Raw genomic sequence first — 10402 nt, forward strand, 5'->3', positions numbered from 1 at the left:
GCTCCCCCAAGGCTTCATGGCCGGCCATGGCCATGGAAAGAGCTCCAAGATGAAGCTCCCCTCCTCCCTCAAGCTCCTCCTCACCATGAGAGCCTCCCTCTCCTTCTTCTCCCCAATCTTAGATGGTTTTCTCTCCTCTTCTTCTTCCTCCCTTGCTAAGATTGGATCTTGATGCAGGTGCATGTTGGTCCAAGCATGGAGTAGCTTGAGCTATCCTCAGATCTGAAGTTGTTGAGCAAAGTTCGTCCAAATCCCTGCAGTAATTTCTGCTATCTTGCTGTTTCAGATTCTGTACGATTTTGTAAAATCCGCCAAAACTCGTGTGCAGGGCCAAATCGAGTGATTCAAAGTTCCGCGGATAGGCATTGAAAAGATCTACAACTTGGCGTCGGTTTCACCCTCATATTCGTTACAGATTTTCCACGGTAAATAAAGTTCTGTAAACATGCAGATTCACTGTTTGTTAAATAAGTTCCGTTTTACAAAACCTTTTTGAGCAAACTCAACTTTGTGTGAAAGCCCTATTCAATACCTACATTTTAGCGGTGGTTTCACTTCGATTGACCTCCTGAAACTGAAATGGTTCACAGATCAAGATCTGGTCAGATCTGACTTTGTCGAATTAAATCAGGAGCTTGGGGACGAATTTTGGAATGAAACCAATTGGGTAAGAACCAGCTTTCCAATACCTTTCAGATGCAACTGACCTCATATTTTTATGATTTATGTACGAGTTGTGGTGAATTAAACTTTTTCTGGGTGTTCTGCAGACATGGCTGTTAGCTTTTAAATCCCCAAAAATCCATTTTCGAACCTAATTGAGTGATTCCAATTCTGTAGGACTACTGATTGTTTTCTTAATCTTCTCCAACAAGTTTCAAGCATTTATCTGTTTTGTAACTCCAGAGGTAAAGCAAATGGTATAGACATGCAGTAATCTTGTCAATCGATTTGTGAGAGTTTCAGAAACAATTTGAACCCAAATCCAATTGTGTGTGCATCTCTGGTTAAATATCTTTCAAATGCCAGTGGTCTCATATTTTTAGGATTTTTCTACGATTTATGGCTTACAGATCTTGTTTTCTGTACAGCCAGATTCAAACAAATTCCTAAATTTGTAGGTTTAATATTTTTGAGTGAATCCAATTGGGTTAGTCTTGTATTAGTACTGGCCATCTAGGAAAAATAGTGTTAGTCTCTGTTCATGCATATTTGTTACTGTTAGTAATGTGTATGTGTGACATAGGTTGTTGAAGGAAAACTTTTTGATTTATTTGAAAACTCTAACCACCTCTTTGTATTAAAAATTGGTCAACCAATGTTTTATTCTTGCAAAACAAAACCTCTGCAACTTAACCTTAGTTCTATTGTTTGGCTTAAGTCTTCAAATGGTGTGGCATATCATTTACTTCCTATTCTTGTGTAGTGTTGTGTAAGCTTTACAAAATAGAGAGAATGATTTCCCGATTTTCCAAAAATGTTTCAAAATATAATATGAATGTTTGTAATGCCCAACTAATGCACTTGTCCTCTTTATGGTGTTATCTACCAGGGGATACTTAGTTGTGCCATGGTGATACCGAGAGAGGCAATTGCTAAGTTATGATACTCTCATACCTTTACTAGGTAAATAAAATGGGTTCTCTTTTAGTTGCTTTGTAGTATCTATAAGTTCTTTGTATGTTAGCCCGTAGTAAGGTGGTTAGCTATTGCTTGTTGATTGTTGAATGTTGCATGCTTGTTATGATTGGTGCAATGTGATTGATTGTGTTCCTTTTATATTTTCCGACGATAGATGCGAACGATTCCGGAGAAGAAGAAGTGGATCGGACAAGGATTTTATTTATATTGTTGGTATTCTTATATTGATGAAGTTGAAGAAGTCCAGGGACAAATAAGCCAAGGCAAGTCATCTCTTGATCTCTGATTGACGTGTCTCATATTGTTGTCACATTATTATTACTCTTGTCTCTTGATCTTGTGTGTGTTAGTCTCTTTATCTTGTCGATGCATGCTTTGTCTTAAGCATGATGATTCTCTTGGTCATACTTCATGATCATCTTAGTAATTGTTGGTATACTTGTTGATCATGGCTATGCCATCCTACCTTGTTGAGTTACATGCTTACCTTAAGCATGTGACACTTCTTGTCGATTCACTCCTACACCCCTTGTGAGTGTAGTAGTAACAACATCATGATCTTGGTGTACTCTCATTTTGAGATGAGTATGCCTACCTACCTTAGGTATGTCAAATATCGTTGACCACCCTCACTTCTATTAGTGTTGGTTGGTTAACACCACAAATCTGAAAGTATTTTCCCTCTTATGTTGACAACATGCATGCTTACCCTAAGCATGTATGCCCCCTTGACCACATATATTAGCATCTTCTTAGTGGCATGATGATTAACATCATGACCCTTGTTTAATCATACTACTTATGTTGTCCCTATGCATGCTTATCCTAAGTATGTATGATCCCCTTGACACCTCATTTATCACCTCCTTAGTGGTATGATGGTTGGCATCATGCCACTGTTGTCTCTTAGTTCTTACATGAAACCATAGGTTGGGAACCCCTTGGAAAAATACCTTGTTGAAAAGAATTTTTGGAAAACCTTGGGTGAGTTGGACTTACCTAAGTGTGTGTTTATGAAAGAAAAGGATCTTGGCAAAGATGGTTGGAAAGAGAATCTTGTTTATGAAAACTTTGGCGTCTAAGTATTCACCCGTGACAATTAACCCGCGCAACCACAGCTACTCCAACGTGGGCACGGAGCTTAGCTTGACGTTTGTTCTTCTTAGCATGAGGCACCGCACAACTATACAAGGGTACGGTTACCCCCGAGTCCGGGTTGTCATGGTTGGGACAATAGTATAACGGGAGGCCTTCGGGGCTGACCCGTCCGGAAGACACTATGGGTCTCCTGGCTTGGCGGTGGAGCCACGCTCTAGAGGAGGTGAGCTGCCACGGTGCCGGGGAGGTACATACTCCATAGGGTAGGACCTCTTGCTAAGTCGAATGGGCGAAAGGCTATGTTCGGGTATCCGTCGTGGCATATGTTGTTATGCGGGGATGATGCCCACACGATAGGTATCCGGATAGAGGTGGGGAAAGTGTGCAAACTCTGCAGAGTAAAATCTATTCGAATAGCCGCGTCCGCGGTCATGGACGGTTGGAATGGCTGTTGCTTAGCCTGATGAGTTTTGGTTTACAAAATGGTTTGGCAAATGAAAGAAAAGAACTTGTTTTGAAGTACCGGAAGGGTACGGGAAAGGTTGTGTCGACCATATGGAGATGGTCGGGAAGGAAAAATAAATTGGGTTACCCCATCCTAGTGTTTTATGTTGTGGAAATTTTTTGTAGTATCTTCTTCAACAAAGATTTATAGATGTCATAGGATATCTTTTGAAGTATCTTCTTCAACAAAGATATAGAGATGTCATAAGGTATCTTTTGAAGTATCATCTTTAACAAAGATATAGAGATGTCATAGAAATGTCTTAGCACCCTCTTAGTGTCCCCTTCAACTGTGATGTGGGATGCTATATCCACAAGAGAAACTTATTCTCTTTCACATGCTATATCCACAAGAGAAACTTATTCTCTTTCACATGCTATATCCACAAGAGAAATTTATTCTCTTTCACATGCTATATCCACCAGAGAAACTATTCTTCCTCTCTTGTCTTCTTTAGTTAGAATTGTTATCACCTTCTTGATGGTTTGCGAGTACAATTCAAATGTACTCACGGCTTTGTCCCTGGCTATTTACTTGGCCAGACCTGGAGGACTTCGACAGATGAAGAAGGAGTTGACGACGTCTATGCGAGCTAGGAACGTCTTCCCAGTCAGTTGCCTGTAGGGTTAAGGCAGATGACTTGGGCTCTACGCTGCTGAAGCGATTCTGCTACTCTGATGATTAGATTAGGCCCTTTGAGGCTATCTTGTAAAGATGGGTCATGTGACCTTATTGTAATTTTCTTATTTCGTTTTGTAAAGGATGGTGTAATTTGATATCAGTTCGGTTATGTGTTCACGGCACACTGATCATGGGAACGTGAACTGTATACATAACAGGGTATTTCGGACAGCTAGTCCGGGGTCCCCACAGAGCTGGTATCAGAGCCATCCTGACTGTAGGAGACCTTAGTTAGCATGGACGTTAGTTAGGAAACAAGTACTTGGGCAAAACTATTTACCAAACAAATTCTTTCTTTAGTCGGAAGCATAGCTTCTACTCCTCTTGTTTCTTCAAAACTTCTAAATTCTTATCTCTCCGCTTTATAGAAGTGTTTAAAAATTCTTACTCTATTGTCTCATCCACTTCAAACCTACATATTGGGCGATGTCCCCAACTCAGACCGAAGACTCGAACTCAAAGATACATCAATCCCTCAGGAAGACTCATGAATCTCCAACGACAGCTATTGAAGATTGGAGGCCGACTTAGTGTGCACATAAAAGAATAATAAGATCATGTCTTTGGTTGTCACCAAAGTATGTCAAGGAGCTGACCTTGTTCCTCCGTGGACTTGCACTTTTGCAGTCGCCAGGGATCGAGTCCTCAATTCTTGACTAGTAATTTTTAGGCCAGCCACGAGAATATCTCGACTTCAGGAGGACCTCAACAGCTACCCCTTCGAAGACCTCACGTCCCTGGGATGTTGAGCAAGAAGACCACACAGTTTTATCCTCTACCTCAACATCGACGACTCAACACCAGGCCGCATCACCACCCTCTGCTTCGAGAATCCTTGTTGAAGACGATGTCAACAACCTGAAGACGTCCACATACCTGACCAACCCCAAACCTATAGGATGGATAGGACAAACTCAATCGCTTTAATTGAGCTACCCCCGCGTATTAGGCCCCTTGGGTACTTAGAGTACCATGTCTGGTGTGATGATTGCTTGTAGTTCCCTAGTGTGCTGCCTTGAGTGTTTTTGTCTGTTTGTTGTATGTTTGTCTTGGTCTTTCGGTGTGAAAAACCCTCTTAGTGTGTTAAACCAACTTAGGAAGCCTCCCTAAGATGATTTCACCCTCATCTACCTCGCCGTTAAAATGCTAACTGCTAGTTTTTGGAGAAGTTAGCCTTGTTAACAGTTGTTTTCAACCGCCGGAAAAAACTAACCCAGACCCCTATCTTTGACAACTACTTTCAAGATCAACTGAAGCATCTATACTACGCCAAGGAAGCAGAAGCCAGTACCTTCAAGATTGACTGCATCTCTGCGAGAAGCCATACTAACTTGGTCTAACCTTGGAGTATAATCGCGCTAGCTTCAAGTATAACCTTTTGAAACTACCCTCTAACACACCGTCTAACAAGCTGAGAGGACAATAGCGTCAAAGCCAAGCTACAACACATGGTTCATATGGTCCTCATCAAGTGAAGCTCCTGAAGATACCTCAAGACTCAAGAAGCTCCTGAAGCTCCTTCAACTGATTACGGAAGATCGACGACTTCTTCAGAAGCCCCAGACAGAGCCACAAGGCAGAAGTTCAGAGTTTTTCTGAAGCCCTCGATGAAAAATCTTAAGTGTGGAAGACTTCGTCTTCCACTAAAAATTGGAGCTGACCCTAAAATTTTAAACCTTTCTAAAACACCGTTGGAAACTTGGGATGCACTAACTCCCCTTGAAGTTGTGGACTGCACCTCGCTCCCTGAAGATGCTTCAACACAAGACGAGAGAAAGATCACTTCTTCGAAAACACCGACAAGACCCGTAACCGAAGCTTAGAGTTTTTAAACCCCCCCTATGAACAATTTTAAGGGTGGAAGACTTCGTCGTCTTCCACTAAAATTTAAAGTTAATTCCAAAAAGTTTTCAACCCTGCTAAATCACCGATGGAGTGCACTAACTCTCCTAGAATAATGAACCCCGCTAGGATTATTAAGAAGCTACAGATCTAACACCTGCATCGAGTAGTCAACCTCTTCATGAAGCTCGCCATCGGCAGGAATCCATCATGTCTCCCAGAGGATGAAGCAACGACCTTCTCAACAATGGCACATCTACAGAAGAATGGAGTCTAACTTTAGTTAAACTTTACAACCCCTCTAGTTCTACGCTTAGTAATCTCGGGACGAGATTATTTTAAGGGTGGAAGAGCTGTAACACCCCAACTTTTGCAACCTTGTTTATTTGTCCATAATGCAAAAATTAGGGGGAACAAAAACTTTTTCTATAGACTAATTAAGATGAATTGCCTTGATCTGTTGGTAGATGAATTGTCTTGATTTGCTTGTTGAGTTTTGTTTTGAGCTACCCTTAAGAACAACACCTCTAGTGGTTAAACAAGCAAATCACTAAATAAAACACATGTGTGGCTTAGGAAGAATTATTTTCCTTCTTACTACATCAAACCCTTCTCCTGATGGCAACTTGAGTGTACCATCTTGATATTCCTCTTTGTGATAATCTAGCTCAAATCATCCTTAATTCAAAACTTGGTATCATCTACCCCTTGCTACATCCTTCTCTTATACCCACTCATCCTGGTTGATTTTGAGGCCAAGTCAACAACCTGTTTTGTCACGCTTCAAGGATTCCAATTTTTGGTAGTTGATATCTAACAATCACCACTGTTAGTTGACCTAAATGCATGGATCTCATCTGTGCAACACCCTCTGCAACTTCCACGTCTTACATGTCACATCCTCCACTTGCAACTCTTATAATCACTTGATCTCGTACCCTATCCAATGTTTAACCCCAAGATCACTTCCTTCACTTTCACCTCTTGTTTTATTCAAGTTAAATCTTCATAAAACCAAGAGTGGGAATGATGGGTACATTTTGTAGCCACCATCTACTCTTGAGAACACTCCTCCCTAAGTAAGTTTCCTTTCTCAAAAACCCTATTGTTTCTCCTTCTCTAGTTTTAATCACAAAACTACTTCTAGTTTTATTAAACTCTTTTCACGATATTTCTTCAAAGAAAATAAAGAACTGTAATGGGTTTTGTTTTTCATACCATTTCTAGCAAGTACTGATTTCTAAAAACATTACTTTCTATTTTGCTTTGTTTTAACAAAAAGCTTGTTAATGGTACATATACCATTTCTTGTTTTTCACTTGTTTATTTTACAAATGAGAAAAAACTCTACTTTACTTGAGAAAGTAAATAGGACATTTTGAACTCCTATGTTCCAACTACTTTCTCTCAACATTTTCAAATTCCATTCCACTTGAGTTCATTCCCATTTGTCCCTAGAAAATTGAGGTGTGTCCTATACATTTCAAATAAACTCCCCTCAACTAAACCGTAGACTCAGGGAGTATTTCAAACCACTCCCATTTGACCTCTTAATTGAAGAACAACTTATGATTCATCATGCCCCCCTCAGCCCGCTACTCATTTCCATCATCACATTGACCTTAGGAATTGATAATTTATGTCACCATATTCATCCTTGTGAGTATATGGTTACTTCACTCACAATGTCTCTTAGTCTTGCTCTACAATTGTCTTAACCTCCATCACCACCATCATCTCTTGGCCAAATTAATAATTTGATCAAATTACTTTATTCTTCAAACTTGGCACCAATGTTTCTTTTCATCTCTCTTCCTATTTTAAAGACATCATCAAGCCACTTTTAGCCAACCATCCCAACACTCAACCTTGGTCGACTTGCATAAAGTGACATATGCACTTGGCTTGTCCACTTGTAATGACAAGAACTAGCCGGCCATGCCAAGCTCTTGGCATGCATGAGCTGAAATTTCTTCATCTTCATTCCTTCTTCTACAAGCTTTGCCTCCCACCTAACCCAATCAATAAATGGGCAGCCACCCACCTTGGCCAATCAAAAAGGAGGCAGCCAATCATCCTCCCTCTATTTAAAGAGCTTGGCCGGCCACTCCCTCCTCCTTTGCCTCATTTCTTTTCACTCCCCACTCCTTCCTCTACTCCCTCACACTTTTCTCCTACCTCTCCCCACGAAATATTGCTCCCCCAAGGCTTCATGGCCGGCCATGGCCATGGAAAGAGCTCCAAGATGAAGCTCCCCTCCTCCCTCAAGCTCCTCCTCACCATGAGAGCCTCCCTCTCCTTCTTCTCCCCAATCCTAGATGGTTTTCTCTCCTCTTCTTCTTCCTCCCTTGCTAAGATTGGATCTTGATGCAGGTGCATGTTGGTCCAAGCATGGAGTAGCTTGAGCTATCCTCAGATCTGAAGTTGTTGAGCAAAGTTCGTCCAAATCCCTGCAGTAATTTCTGCTATCTTGCTGTTTCAGATTCTGTACGATTTTGTAAAATCCGCCAAAACTCGTGTGCAGGGCCAAATCGAGTGATTCAAAGTTCCGCGGATAGGTATTGAAAAGATCTACAACTTGGCGTCGGTTTCACCCTCAAATTCGTTACAGATTTTCCACGGTAAATAAAGTTCTGTAAACATGCAGATTCACTGTGTGTTAAATAAGTTCCGTTTTACAAAACCTTTTTGAGCAAACTCAACTTTGTGTGAAAGCCCTCTTCAATACCTACATTTTAGCGGTGGTTTCACTTCGATTGACCTCATGAAACTGAAATGGTTCACAGATCAAGATCTGGTCAGATCTGACTTTGTCGAATTAAATCAGGAGCTTGGGGACGAATTTTGGAATGAAACCAATTGGGTAAGAACCAGCTTTCCAATACCTTTCAGATGCAACTGACCTCATATTTTTATGATTTATGTACGAGTTGTGGTGAATTAAACTTTTTCTGGGTGTTCTGCAGACATGGGTGTTAGCTTTTAAATCCCCAAAAATCCATTTTTGAACCTAATTGAGTGATTCCAATTCTGTAGGACTACTGATTGTTTTCTTAATCTTCTCCAACAAGTTTCAAGCATTTATCTGTTTTGTAACTCCAGAGGTAAAGCAAATGGTATAGACATGCAGTAATCTTGTCAATCGATTTGTGAGAGTTTCAGAAACAATTTGAACCCAAATCCAATTGTGTGTGCATCTCTGGTTAAATATCTTTCAAATGCCAGTGGTCTCATATTTTTAGGATTTTTCTACGATTTATGGCTTACAGATCTTGTTTTCTGTACAGCCAGATTCAAACAAATTCCTAAATTTGTAGGTTTAATATTTTTGAGTGAATCCAATTGGGTTAGTCTTGTATTAGTACTGGCCATCTAGGAAAAATAGTGTTAGTCTCTGTTCATGCATATTTGTTACTGTTAGTAATGTGTATGTGTGACATAGGTTGTTGAAGGAAAACTTTTTGATTTATTTGAAAACTCTAACCACCTCTTTGTATTAAAAATTGGTCAACCAATGTTTTATTCTTGCAAAACAAAACCTCTGCAACTTAACCTTAGTTCTATTGTTTGGCTTAAGTCTTCAAATGGTGTGGCATATCATTTACTTCCTATTCTTGTGTAGTGTTGTGTAAGCTTTACAAAATAGAGAGAATGATTTCCCGATTTTCCAAAAATGTTTCAAAATATAATATGAATGTTTGTAATGCCCAACTAATGCACTTGTCCTCTTTATGGTGTTATCTACCAGGGGATACTTAGTTGTGCCATGGTGATACCGAGAGAGGCAATTGCTAAGTTATGATACTCTCATACCTTTACTAGGTAAATAAAATGGGTTCTCTTTTAGTTGCTTTGTAGTATCTATAAGTTCTTTGTATGTTAGCCCGTAGTAAGGTGGTTAGCTATTGCTTGTTGATTGTTGAATGTTGCATGCTTGTTATGATTGGTGCAATGTGATTGATTGTGTTCCTTTTATATTTTCCGACGATAGATGCGAACGATTCCGGAGAAGAAGAAGTGGATCGAACAAGGATTTTATTTATATTGTTGGTATTCTTATATTGATGAAGTTGAAGAAGTCCAGGGACAAATAAGCCAAGGCAAGCCATCTCTTGATCTCTGATTGACGTGTCTCATATTGTTGTCACATTATTATTACTCTTGTCTCTTGATCTTGTGTGTGTTAGTCTCTTTATCTTGTCGATGCATGCTTTGTCTTAAGCATGATGATTCTCTTGGTCATACTTCATGATCATCTTAGTAATTGTTGGTATACTTGTTGATCATGGCTATGCCATCCTACCTTGTTGAGTTACATGCTTACCTTAAGCATGTGACACTTCTTGTCGATTCACTCCTACACCCCTTGTGAGTGTAGTAGTAACAACATCATGATCTTGGTGTACTCTCATTTTGAGATGAGTATGCCTACCTACCTTAGGTATGTCAAATATCGTTGACCACCCTCACTTCTATTAGTGTTGGTTGGTTAACACCACAAATCTGAAAGTATTTTCCCTCTTATGTTGACAACATGCATGCTTACCCTAAGCATGTATGCCCCCTTGACCACATATATTAGCATCTTCTTAGTGGCATGATGATTAACATCATGACCCTTGTTTAATCATACTA

General features: G+C 40.1%; 2 long non-coding RNA genes across 2 annotated transcripts; both read left to right on the plus strand.

The window, feature by feature from the left end:
- Positions 1–570: 570 nt before the first annotated feature.
- LOC127319575 (uncharacterized) lies at positions 571–4187 on the plus strand. Its single transcript, XR_007862572.2, has 4 exons — positions 571–667; positions 1553–1626; positions 1796–1904; positions 3787–4187. It is a non-coding gene; the product is annotated as an uncharacterized lncRNA (long non-coding RNA).
- A 4361-nt stretch (positions 4188–8548) lies between these two features.
- On the plus strand, positions 8549–9861 carry LOC127319576 (uncharacterized). Its single transcript, XR_007862573.2, has 3 exons — positions 8549–8630; positions 9516–9589; positions 9759–9861. It is a non-coding gene; the product is annotated as an uncharacterized lncRNA (long non-coding RNA).
- Positions 9862–10402: the final 541 nt, after the last annotated feature.

The sequence above is a fragment of the Lolium perenne genome, chromosome 5 (genome assembly GCF_019359855.2).
Source record: "Lolium perenne isolate Kyuss_39 chromosome 5, Kyuss_2.0, whole genome shotgun sequence".
In the NCBI taxonomy this organism is placed as follows: domain Eukaryota; kingdom Viridiplantae; phylum Streptophyta; class Magnoliopsida; order Poales; family Poaceae; genus Lolium; species Lolium perenne.